The sequence below is a fragment of the Rattus norvegicus genome, chromosome 3 (genome assembly GCF_036323735.1).
Source record: "Rattus norvegicus strain BN/NHsdMcwi chromosome 3, GRCr8, whole genome shotgun sequence".
Classification (NCBI taxonomy): domain Eukaryota; kingdom Metazoa; phylum Chordata; class Mammalia; order Rodentia; family Muridae; genus Rattus; species Rattus norvegicus.
In genome coordinates this window covers 99,570,514-99,582,108 of record NC_086021.1, presented here as the reverse complement: position 1 = coordinate 99,582,108, position 11,595 = coordinate 99,570,514, and the positions used below count along the sequence as shown (strand labels likewise).

The 11,595-nt window shown below is 48.6% G+C and overlaps 1 pseudogene; it reads left to right on the top strand.

Moving 5' to 3' along the window:
- The first annotated feature begins 7,682 nt into the window (after nucleotides 1-7,682).
- Nucleotides 7,683-10,704, top strand: Riox2-ps5 (ribosomal oxygenase 2, pseudogene 5; annotated as a pseudogene).
- Nucleotides 10,705-11,595: the final 891 nt, after the last annotated feature.

Genomic DNA, 11,595 nt, shown 5'->3' with positions numbered 1-11,595 from the left:
TCCTCCCATGGTAGATCATAAGCACATCAGGTAGCACACTTAACTCCTCCTCTGAATGGACCTGTAACTCTCCACTGGGTTGGGGGAGCACAAACAAACAAAACAGTAACAGCAATAACATTTCCTTACTCTTCTTGGGCTTTAGATAACTCAAAGCTACTGATTCAGGATGGCTTTGGTGTCCTGTATCTTTCTACTACCTCAGCTCCCTGACATAAGATGACCAAGAGCCGAGAATGTCTCATTCAAAGAACCCACATCAGTGAAGCTGCCTGAGTCACCCATACTTCTGTAGGCAACCCCTATAACCCAATGGTCCATCAAGGGGAACTTGGATCTAATCCTTGCTTTGGTCTCCCTATCTGGAATGAGCAGACATTTATTTATATCTCCCACATGAAAAGCTCCAGAACACACCATAGCTAGACACAGAGGATGCTTGCTTAGATCTACAAGGGCCGGAGCCATGTCTCCAAGAGTGACCCTAATCAGAAGTGCTTCAAGCTCACCTACCTGGTGGCAGCAGTCACCTCAGCAGAAGGACTATCACACCCACCTGAAGGGACAGACCATGGAAGCTAGCCCCTAGGCTAATGTCATCTTCGTTCAGCACTGTTAGTTCTCCCCCTACCAGCCCACTGTCTAGCCTTCACTTAAGCCACAATTGGTGTCTTTACCACTGCCCTACCCAGTGTTCCTACATTCCCACATTCCACAACCACGGGGCTCTGTTACCCTTAGGGCAGCTCTGAAATCCTTCCTGGTACACATCGACAGCAGGGAGCAGAAGTGTGGGGCTGATGTGAGTGGGACAAAAAGGGAAAGCAAACTTACAAGGCTTTGTCAGGTTCTCCAAGCCTGGCCTTGAGTCTGGCCAACACTACAGACACCCGCAGGCTTATTATAGGCCAGAAGACATCCATTGGCTCAGAGGAATCCAGCCACTCACTGAGCACACCCCTCCTCTCCCCAAAATGAGACTGAGCACTGTGAAGCAGTGCGTTGAGGCCCACCTGGCACGGTTGCCACCACCGGCTGTATATAGAGATGTGTTCACACGGGAAGCTGCACAGGGGAAGCCGCGCCATTCCCAAGTGGTGGGGAGAACAGGCTGGGGAGCCAGGCGGGCTTGTTGCCCGCCCTGCTCTCGGCCTCCTTTTCCTCTGCCGAGGATGGAAGTGCGCCCTGGGTGGTTCTGAAGTGGGTGAGCAAAACCAGCTGGGTGCTTAGAACTCACAGACTCCCCCTGGACTGACTTCCTTATCCCTGCTCCACAGAGGAGGAAATGAAAGTCGTTTTCTTAGACCACAGGAGAAAAGAAAGGAAGAGAGGTTTTATTTAGACCGTGCTCAAATCTTCAGAGAAACCATGTTTGAAAGTCACAGGAAAGCAAGGCCTTCGTGTACTGCGCCTCACACATCCAGCAAAGGCAGAGAGAAGCTGAGGGAAGGGAGTGGGTACTCCATCTTCTAAACACGTCTTCATGCTTTCTAGACTCTGCCTAAGGGTCCCTGGGTTTCCTTGTGACATCCAAGCTGGTTGCCATGGGGACCAGGTTGCTGAAATGTCCATCAGGAGACAGTGATAAAGAGTCTGGTTCAGTTCAGAGACTGGAAAATGGGGCACCCTGTAAGGTCTGCCAAATGTCTCTCCCCCGGACACTAAGTACACAGATGCACACAGTGGCAGCGCCCCATGTGAACTCCCAGCTTGCCATGCTCAGCTGTGATCTGATAACATGAATTTGAGGGCACATAGTAGCGTCTGAGGTATCCCCATAGAAATGTGGGGACTGACTTCCCTGCAATGGACTTCATCTGAGACCCTTCACAGGGGCAAGAATGAGTTCCCTACTCCCTGCATCTGACATTGCCATAGAAAGAAGTGGAAAAGGAGCTATCTTAAAACTAACTAACTAACTAACTAACTAACTAACTAACTAACTAACTAACAATAATAAAATCCAAACTGCGTCTGTGCTCCCAGTGGTCTGCCTATGGGTGAGGTTATACTCTATTCCCAGCAGCAGGCAAGGTCTGGATTCTCATAGGGCTCTGGCCTCAGGGAAAGGTAGCCAGCAGACTGCCTTCCTGTAGAGGTCTCCTGTTACTCCTGTAGTTCCAATGCCTGAGGCCTGTGGAAAGGGAGAAACTTAGTGTGACTACTGAGGTGGGGTCCTTATTACCATGTGAGGCCCTTCTCAAGACAGAGTGGGACCCAAGCCACACCTGCAGCCTTTTCTTGTCCTAACTAGGCCCACCCTCTTTATTCACCAACAATGGCCCCCTCCACCTCCTTCCCTATTGGGGACACCTGTGCAGGAGGCTCCCCACCTTTCTTCCAATGGGCCCTCTGTAGATCTACAGTTTCAGGTAGAGCTGGGTGTTTACACCAGTGTGAGAACATGGGAAGAGAAAGGGAGGCCTTACTCTGGAGTCTGGTTGAAGCCTCTCACTACCAGAGATGCAAAAATGTCAGAGCAATTTACAGCTGATCAAGGCCTTTCTTTCTCCCTTTATAGTTGAAGACCTGCAATAGGACTTGGTCCAACCTCCCTGTGCAACCACAGTGACTCCTGGTTTTATTTCAGCAGATTATAATCCCAAGGCACCTGCAGAGCTCTGAAAACACCAAAAAGGAGCCATGAACATATTGTGTATGGCTGAGGCTAAGCCACGTAATTGGCCTCTCCTTTGAGGAGCCTTGTGCCCACACTTGGGCCTGTCTTGTTCTCCCCATGACTGTCTCCTGTCTTTGAATCTATGTCAAAAATGTCTTTTAAAGTCAGATATAGTGGCACATACCTTTAATCCCAGTGCCCGAGAGGCAGAGGTAAGTGGATTTTACCAGGGTCAGCCTGATCTCCAGAGACAGTTCCAGGACAGCCAGGCCTGCACAGAGAAACCCTGTCTTGAAAACCAAAGAGCAGCAATAGTTAAAGAAAAGCATCTTTTAACAAATCCTGCATCTTCTTTGAGAAGCCGGTACCTGTGTTTCATGTGTGCCTTAGTTTTTCCCTGACTATCTTTCTATTTTCAATAAACCCCAACTTAGCATCACACTGGCTAAGCCCAAAGTTCTTTCCTGTGCCAAAGCCAAGAATCCTGGGCTTGCCTGAGTGGAGATCCCTAAGAGATTAAAGGAACGCCTCAGGACTCCTCTATGCCCTCCCCACCGACAGTCACAGTAGGCTTATCAAAAGGATTAAACTTGGGATAAATACTTGGCACCAAGTAAATACTATAGAAATCGTGTTGTGAAATTAAAAATGGGAGAGGGAGGGAAAGAAACCTCACAGCAGTTTTTCAGGAAGGTGGGGTATTGGACTCAGAGAGGTGAGTTAATATACCTGAGGTCACACAGCTTGTACATGGCAAGGCTAAGAACTTAGTAAACACCGAGTTCTTGTCAGAACTGCCAGTCTCCGAGGCAGCAGAGGACTGTAGGAACCCTACTGAAATGACAGAGTTCAAGTCCTGTCAGAGGCCTGTCTCAGGAAATGGTTGGGCCTTGCCTAGGTGAGGAAAGGCTGGCTCTAGTTGGGGAAGAAGGAAGACAATTGGACACCTAGCCAAGGCTCACCAAGATCCCAGAATCCCAAATTCCTATTCCAGCTAAGTCCAAAGGAAGGAATGGCCCTGTTCTTTCTGTCTAGTTAGACTTTGAACCCCTATAAAAACCCTAGATTTAATGTGGCCCAACTGGAGGCCTCAGAGAGCTGGCAGCTGCAGTGTTTACTCAATGTCTCCTCCAGACATCTGGGATTGGGGCAGAGGGAGAGAGAGAGCTGGAAGGGGTTCCCTACACAACATGGCAGTGATAGCAGCAGTTCTTGTTTTGCATTCTTGTTTTGCAGTTCTGGGACGATCCCTCAACTTTACTGAAATAATGTGGATTATATACACTTGACTCCGTATGTTCTAGAAATGGGGCTGCCAAGTTTCCAACTCTGACCTTAGGCAAGTTTGCCATGAGGTTGTCATGGGGAAGAATGAGTGACTGGCCTGCAGTTCTGGGGGTTCATTTGGAGCCCAAGCAGGATGATTGGGATATAGCATCCCCCTTTCTGCCTGGCTTAGTGGCCCAGAAGGATGCTTGCTTGTGTCCCTAGGGGCATTCGCTCTGTCTTCGCAGGTGGTCTAGGGTGGGGAATCACTGGTTAGCAAGTGTCTGCTGGAGACCAGAGGCTTCCTCCTAAGAACTAGCTGGAGGCCATCTGGCCAGAGGGAATGCAAATGGATTCCCCTCTGTGCTCACTGAGGAAGACTTTAGGAAATGATGACCAGTCCTTCTAGGTGGGGAAATCAAAAGAAAAGGGCTCAGTCCATGCCAGGCCAGAAGTGACTGCTGGCTACTGTGACTTCCTGAGGCCACCATAATGGTGATGGTAAGAAGGGGGCACAGAGACCACCCCCCTCCCCCGAGGGAGAGCTGACAAGAGTGCCCAGGGCCACCTCCCTTCCTTTTCTGTAACCTTCCAAGGTGCTGGCTGCCAGCCCAGGCTACCTGAGACCTCCCTGCTAAAGGCTGAGGCTCCTCATCTATGGTCCCAGAATCAGAGAATAAGCTTGCAGGCACAGGAGCTCAAGCTTGGCAGGCAGTGTGCTGAGTTCCCAGTACATTATCTCATTTAATTTCATTAGCAAGAACAGCCTTTGAAGCCTGGTGACAGAGCTTTGAAATCCTGGAGCACTTTAGCCCGGCTGCTTTTAATTTGAAAGGAGATTGAAAAGGCTGTGATCACAGAAATTCCCTTCAAGGAGAACACCTAGCTGACTCTCTTCAGGGGAGAGGGGACATGGGACAGTGGTGACAGTGGGAGTGGGAAATTCCAGTGACAAAATGTGTTGTTAACTTGCTTTAAACAATTGAAACCATGTGTGTGTGTGTGTGTGTGTGTGTGTGTGTGTGTGTGTGTGTGTGTACATGCAGATGTGTTTGAGTGCACATGTATGCACACATGCATATATGTGTGTGTTTGTATGTGTTTACACACACAGGCTGCAGTATCTATGAGAGAAGAGACTGAAGCAAATGAAGCTTTCAGCTGCCTCCCGGAAACAGGAAAATGAGGCTCAACACGTCACAGGAGGAGACAGCCAAACCAAAAGTATCAGAGAGGTTTCAGCAGGCAAGGAGCTAGGCTGTGTAACATGGTTCTCTTAGCTGAAGGTCTGAAATCTTGCAGAAAATGTGGCCTTCCACCCTGCACATGGATGTCCTGGAGACCCTTCCATTTCTTTCCCGCCAGATGGTGACAGTCTTGTGGGTGAAGTGTGGTTTACTCCCAACCTTGGGTCCAGTCTAGAACTAGAAGGAACCAGAACTTTCAGTATAGCTAGGTTTAGACTTTCTTTCTTTCTTTCTTTCTTTCTTTCTTTCTTTCTTTCTTTCTTTCTTCCTTCCTTCCTTCCTTCCTTCCTTCCTTTCTTTCTTTCTTTCTTTCTTTCTTTCTTTCTTTCTTTCTTTCGCGTGCATACCCATGTTACCTGCCCAGTTTTGGGGTTCCCTGGAAAATATCTTTGGGTCTGCCCAATGATGCTCTCATGATACCTGGCTGAGTGTCTGGGGTCTATGGAAGAGCCACATATGCTCTGTGCTGGGCATTGGAGCTTAAGGAAGGGAGGGGCATTGAGCTCACAGTGCATGCTAGAGGGGCCAGGAAATAAGGCTGAGAAGGGAGGACCCTTGTTGCTGGGCTGGGTGGGAGGCATTTCCTAGGAATTATGGGAGCTGTTTTTCCATCTAGGCAGAAATGTACCAGGGTGGACCCATTACCAGAGAAGAAGCAGCACCCACAGGGAATCCTGGGTAGCTTGTAAGTCATCTGGGACTGGATAATGACCTTCCTGCCCCCTTGTATTATCAGTGCGATGGTCTGAGGAATATTACTGGAAGCCATGTATTTGACTCCTCGTCCTGGGATGGTGGTGTTATTTTGGGGAAGTCTGGAACTTTCAAGATGTGGAGTCTTGATTGAAGAAGTAGGTGACTGGGGGCTGAGAGTTTATAACTTCAACTGACTTCCAGTTTGCTCTCTCTGCTTCTTGTCTACGGTTGAAGACGTGCTCCCCTAGCTTTCTGCTCTTACAACCTGCTGCCCTGAGAAACTCTTGTCCCCCTGGAACCATACCCCAAACAGACATTTTTGTCTGTATGTCACTTTGGGAGACAGTAGTTTATCCCAGCAACAATAAAATAATGAAAGCAGCTTCTTTTTCATAACCGTGACAAACTCCCCATCAGCAGTGACTTGAGAGAAGAAGATGTGTTTTGATTTGTGGTTTTACAGGGATTTCGGTTTGTCAGGGAGTGGAGACATGGTGGTCCATCCATCTTCAGCGTTTCAGACTGTGTGGCAGTGGGTTTGTTAATTGTGGGTGACTGGAAGCAGAGAAAGCTAGACCAGAACCAGGCTGCTGGTGTAGACAGCTCATTACCTTGCTGAACAGTAAAGCTTATAGGGCATGTTTTTCTTGGGACAGGCTACTTGCCTAAAAAGCCTCTGGGTGAGCTACCCCCAACTCTAGCCGCAAGTCTGTAAAAGGCCTCATGGGTCATGCTCCAAATGTTTGTGGTCTTAAGGGTGAAGAAGGGAATTCTGATTTTGGATTTGGTCACCCAGTAAGTAGCACAGTCAGAGGATTGTGGGATACAGGTGTAGTCTCCTTTGTGGGTCCAGAAGCAGGGGATGATTGGGCTGTCTGGCACCTGAAGCCCTGCCACGACCCCCAGGTCTACTCTGTGGGCTGTTCCCATTCCACTAAGACCAGACCGCAGGCCTCTGCTTCTCCCTCAGTAAGGGCGTATCTCCTGCTGAGCATGTCCAGTGCATCCCTACCAAAGGAAGCTGGGCCCCCAGAAGGCTGTTCTCCTCCAGAGATTCTCCTCAACTCACATGATATTGAAGTGTGGAGGAAGTGACCCCCCCTTCTCAAGGTCACAGATATGTCAGAGGCAGTGCCAGGACTGAATCTCCATCTCTAGACTGCAGTCTTGGGCTGCTTGGCTCCCTGCTCAGCTTGCAGCCCACTGTGGGGCTGGTGTAAGGCCTGGGAACATCAGGGGACAGGTGGCTCTAATTGCTTCCCAGCTCCTCTAATTGCCCACCCTTCTCAGAGGGCCTGAGCTGCACAGGCTGCCTGCTAGTCCTGAGCTTTTTGCTTTCTCAATCTTTGTTACGGAATTGTGCTTTGAAGAGCCTGCTGGCTGTTTGCTTTGAATTTCCCCTGTGGCTCCTCTGCCCCAAATCCTGACAGCTTAGCGTGGGAAGAATGAATTCCTCGAAGTTCCAGCATATGCTAGGGCTGGGGGATACCTGTTCTTCTGAAGGGGGACTAAGCCCTGGACCAATGGTTCACAGGTCCATCACCTGACCCCCAAAGGTCAGCTGGCTTTTCACAGGGGTTGCCAAAGGCTATCAGAAAACATAGAGCTTTATATCACAATTTATAACAGTAGCAAAAATACAGTTATGAAGTAGCAATGAAGATATGTTTGGGGGTTATCACAACAAGAAGAATGGTATAAAAGGGTTGCAGCATTAGGAAGGTTGAGAAACACTGCCCTAGACCCACTCCAGAGACACCCAAGCCTCAGCTTGAGGCAGTCATGGTGAGACAGTAGCACCCACACCTGTCTGCATCTGATGAAGTTCTTCCACCATGTCCTGGTGTGGGAGCTCAGCACATAGAGAGACAAAGCAAGCATGCCAGCTAGAGCCACCTCCTTTCCCTCCAAAGTGACAAATGCCATTGTGAGGGCCCCGTCCTCAAACCCTCATGGGATCCTAGTCATCTTACCGAACTGTACCTGTGAAACATCAGTATATGAATTTAGGGAGTACACGCTCAGACTTCAGCAGTTTCCAGTGGTGATCAGCCTGGATGGAGCCTGCCACCTTCCCCCCCCCCAAACCAAGGCTCCTCTGAGAGCTTGGAGAAGGACCATACCATTCTTTCACCCAACCTCCTGCAGTCTCCTGAATAGTGGCTGTGAGACATCTCATCCTAGAGCCGGCCCCAGGACTGTGTCCCCTTATTTAGCAAAAGAGACTCTAGAAAGTGGGAAAAGCCAGGGTCACATTCTTCTCTTGAGGCCTCAAAGGAACCAGACCAGCTGACTCGATTTCAGCCCTGTGTGGTGCACTTGGGGACTTCCGATTTCTAGGGAAGAAGTTTGAGCCACTAAGCATGTGGTCATTTTACAGTCATGCTGAGGAACAGCTCTGCCCCTCCTTTCTACAGAGACAGGATATCACACCACTGTAACCCTGGCTGTCCTCAAACCCACTCTGTAGACCGGGCTGGCCTCAAACTTGTGGCAATCCTCTTGCCCTCATCTCCAGGCCACTGGGATTACAGGTAAGAGTCACCATGGTGGCAGACGACAGCAACAGGCCGTGCCCGGATTGCATTTTCTTCCTACTTGTGAACAGTGCCAAAGAAAGTGAAGTACAAAAGGGATGAGAACGAAGAAGAGTCTGTTCCTTGGATATATATATTTTTTTTTCTTTTCCAGGAGATATGCTTTCTGTATTAAACTTTGACAGCCCCAGTAGTTCCTTTGAAAGTTTAATCTCACCCATCAAAGTAGAGACATTTTTCAAGGAATTCTGGGAACAAAAGCCCCTTCTCATTCAGAGCGATGACCCTTCACTGGCCTCATATTACCAGTCTCTGTTCGGCCTCTCAGATCTGAGGAGTCTCTGCAACCAAGGGCTATACTATGAAGAGATGTGAATGTCTGTCGGAGCATCAGTGGGAAGAAGAAGGTTTAAATAAGGATGGCAAAGCACAGTTTCTCAGCTGAGAAAAGAAATTGATCAGAAGAGGGCAACAATTCAGTTTCGCCAACCACAGAGATTTAAGGATGAGCTCGGGAGGATCCAGGAAAAGCTGGAATGTTACTTCGGCTCCTTAGTAGGCTCGAATGTGTACATGACTCCGGCAGGATCTCAGGGCCTCCCCCCACATTACAAGGATGTTGATGTTTTTATCCTGCGGCTGGAGGGAAGGAAACGGTGCCCCTGGCACATGAGTCCAGTGTGGAGCCTGAGGACCCGATTGGCACACCAACACATGACTTCCTGCTGAAGCCTGGTGATCTGTTGTACTTCCCCAGAGGGTCCATTCATCAGGCAGAAACTCCTTCAGGCCTGCCCCCTCTAATCACCTGACGATTAGCACCTACCAGAGCAATCCACAGGGAGATTGCCTTTTGGATTCCATTTTGGGGCTGGTATTTGATTTTGCAAAGGAAGATGTGACGTTAAGGACCAGAATGCCCAGGCGGATGCTCATGAATGTGGAACACCCCAGCCGATGTAACAACGATGGACATTGAGTGGCTTGCTGAGGACTCTTGCAGACCAGCTTGGGGGCAGAAAAGGACTGCTGTCATTGGATATGAAGAAGGACTTCGTCACACACAAACTGCCCCCTTTCTGTGTGGGAAATGGAACAGAGACGATGGACGCAGGTAGAAAGTTGCCAAAGTTGAATAGCATAGTAAGACTACAGTTTAAAGACCGAGACCACATTGTCCTCACAGTAGGGCCAGGTCAGAATCAATCTGATGAGCTCAACAAAAGATGGTGTACATCTATCATTTTCTAGAGAATGTGAGACAGATGGACACAATGGAGAAAGAGGTGGAAACAGAGTTGTATGGACTTTGCTTCCCTTTATCCTATGCGGATGCTCTGAAGGAAATCTGGTGCAGGTCACCAATTCATGCTAAGGACCTGAAACTTGACACAAGTGAAGAAAAGGAGAACCTGGCAGTGTCTCTGACAGAGTCTTTACTCCAAGTGCTCTAATGCCTTTATGAAGAGAATTGTTATTTTCTCCACACATATATTCAGTGAAGGAAAGACTCAATTTCTAGGGAAGTGTTCTGATTAGTACTCTGGGTGGAGGTGTGGTTGGTTGCATAGAAGATTAGGAGAAGAAGCTGGTTCATGTCCTCATGGACATGAGAGGGGAAACGGGAAATTATTATACATCCAAGGCTGTGATAAAACAATACTTCAGACAAGTTTATTTAGTCCAGTGTTGTAGAAAAGGCACAACTCCAGTACATATGTCATATAGAATTATGTCATTAACCTGGCTTCTTTGTCTTGGTTTTTTGGAAAAAAATAACTCCAAAAATACTTTTTAACAATTAAAACTTAGGAATAAAGTTTTTTTTTTAACAATGGGAAGAAAGAGTCACCATGGCAGCCATTAAATGCCCTTGATTAGATCCTCCGCAGCCACACCTCAAGCCTGCTGTTGTTTCCCGAGCCAGCATGACTAACAGGACCACTGGCAGGTGTCAGAAACTGCACTGTATTATTCACCCTCTGTGATGTGTGGACTGGAGGTCAGAGGTCATGCTGTCCACAGAAGCTGCCAAAAGTCAACTCCGACTCCAAAACTGTGGACTACTGCTGACAGCTCTTAGAGACTGGGCCAGTGTCAAGGATCTCGGATGAGGTGGGCAGCCTCCAGGCCTGCAGGCAGCCTCCCTGCAACATTCTCAGGAACCCACAGACTGAGGACGTTTCAATGCTTACTTCCTGCTTTTTTTCAAGGTTCCACTGACCCCAAGAGGCCACACTCATGTCCTGTTGGCTTACTGGGTTCCTTTCAAGCCTCAGTTTCCTTTCTCTGCAAAGTGGGAAGGAATACGGGATGGGATTATAAGAATTAAAATACATGCAAGAATTGATCAGCACGTGGTGATTGTCTGCTACATAGTAAGTGTGGTTACCTGAGTGTAACAGACATAGTTCAAGGTGGGTACTAGGGACAGATCAGAGAAAATGTATCGTCTCTTTTGGGGTAGATGAGGAGTGAGGGCCTTAGGGGCAGATTCTCCAAGAGGTATCGTCATAGGATCTCATTTCAGCAAGTAGTCACTACACCTCTGGCCGGGTGTTGAGTGGCTGGAGGCTGGTGCAGTCCTTGCTCACACACAGGCCAGACACGAGTTGTTTCTCATCCTCCTGCACAGCAGTGGACTATACCACATCGTTGCCTGGCTTGCTGCTGATTCTTGAGTTTACACGGGAGCATTTTTACACACTCAACTATCTCACCCGCACTCAGTATAGTGTCTGAATGCAGTGAGCCTGGGATGAGTGAGGTCTTGCTGATTGATTCCCGAGATGCTTTCAAATCATCTTTCCTCTTGTCCAGCACTCATCTCCTTAGTGACCACGCCCTTCTCAGCAGTGCCTGGAAACATGCTCCTTTTCTGGTCAAATCGCATGCCTTTCAAACCTTTCTACTCCAGCCTTTGCTCCCAATTCCCACTGTAGAACTTCAAAGGCAGCCAACAATGCTCACGTCTGAGTCCGAATGCCAGGCTGCCTGCAACGTGCTCTACCTAATCAGCTATCACATTGCCTTTAAACTCAGTCTTTCCCTAGCCTCAGGCCCGGCACGCAGCACACGCAAATTCTTGTCCAGTTATTAACAGGAATGGCTTCTGCTCCTGTTCCCAGTGAATCCTTGCTCCCCTCCCATCCTGAGCATAACTTTGAGGGTTAACATTCCAGTCATCGGGATCCTCACCAGAGTGCACTCATTAGTGTCTCTGGGGTTC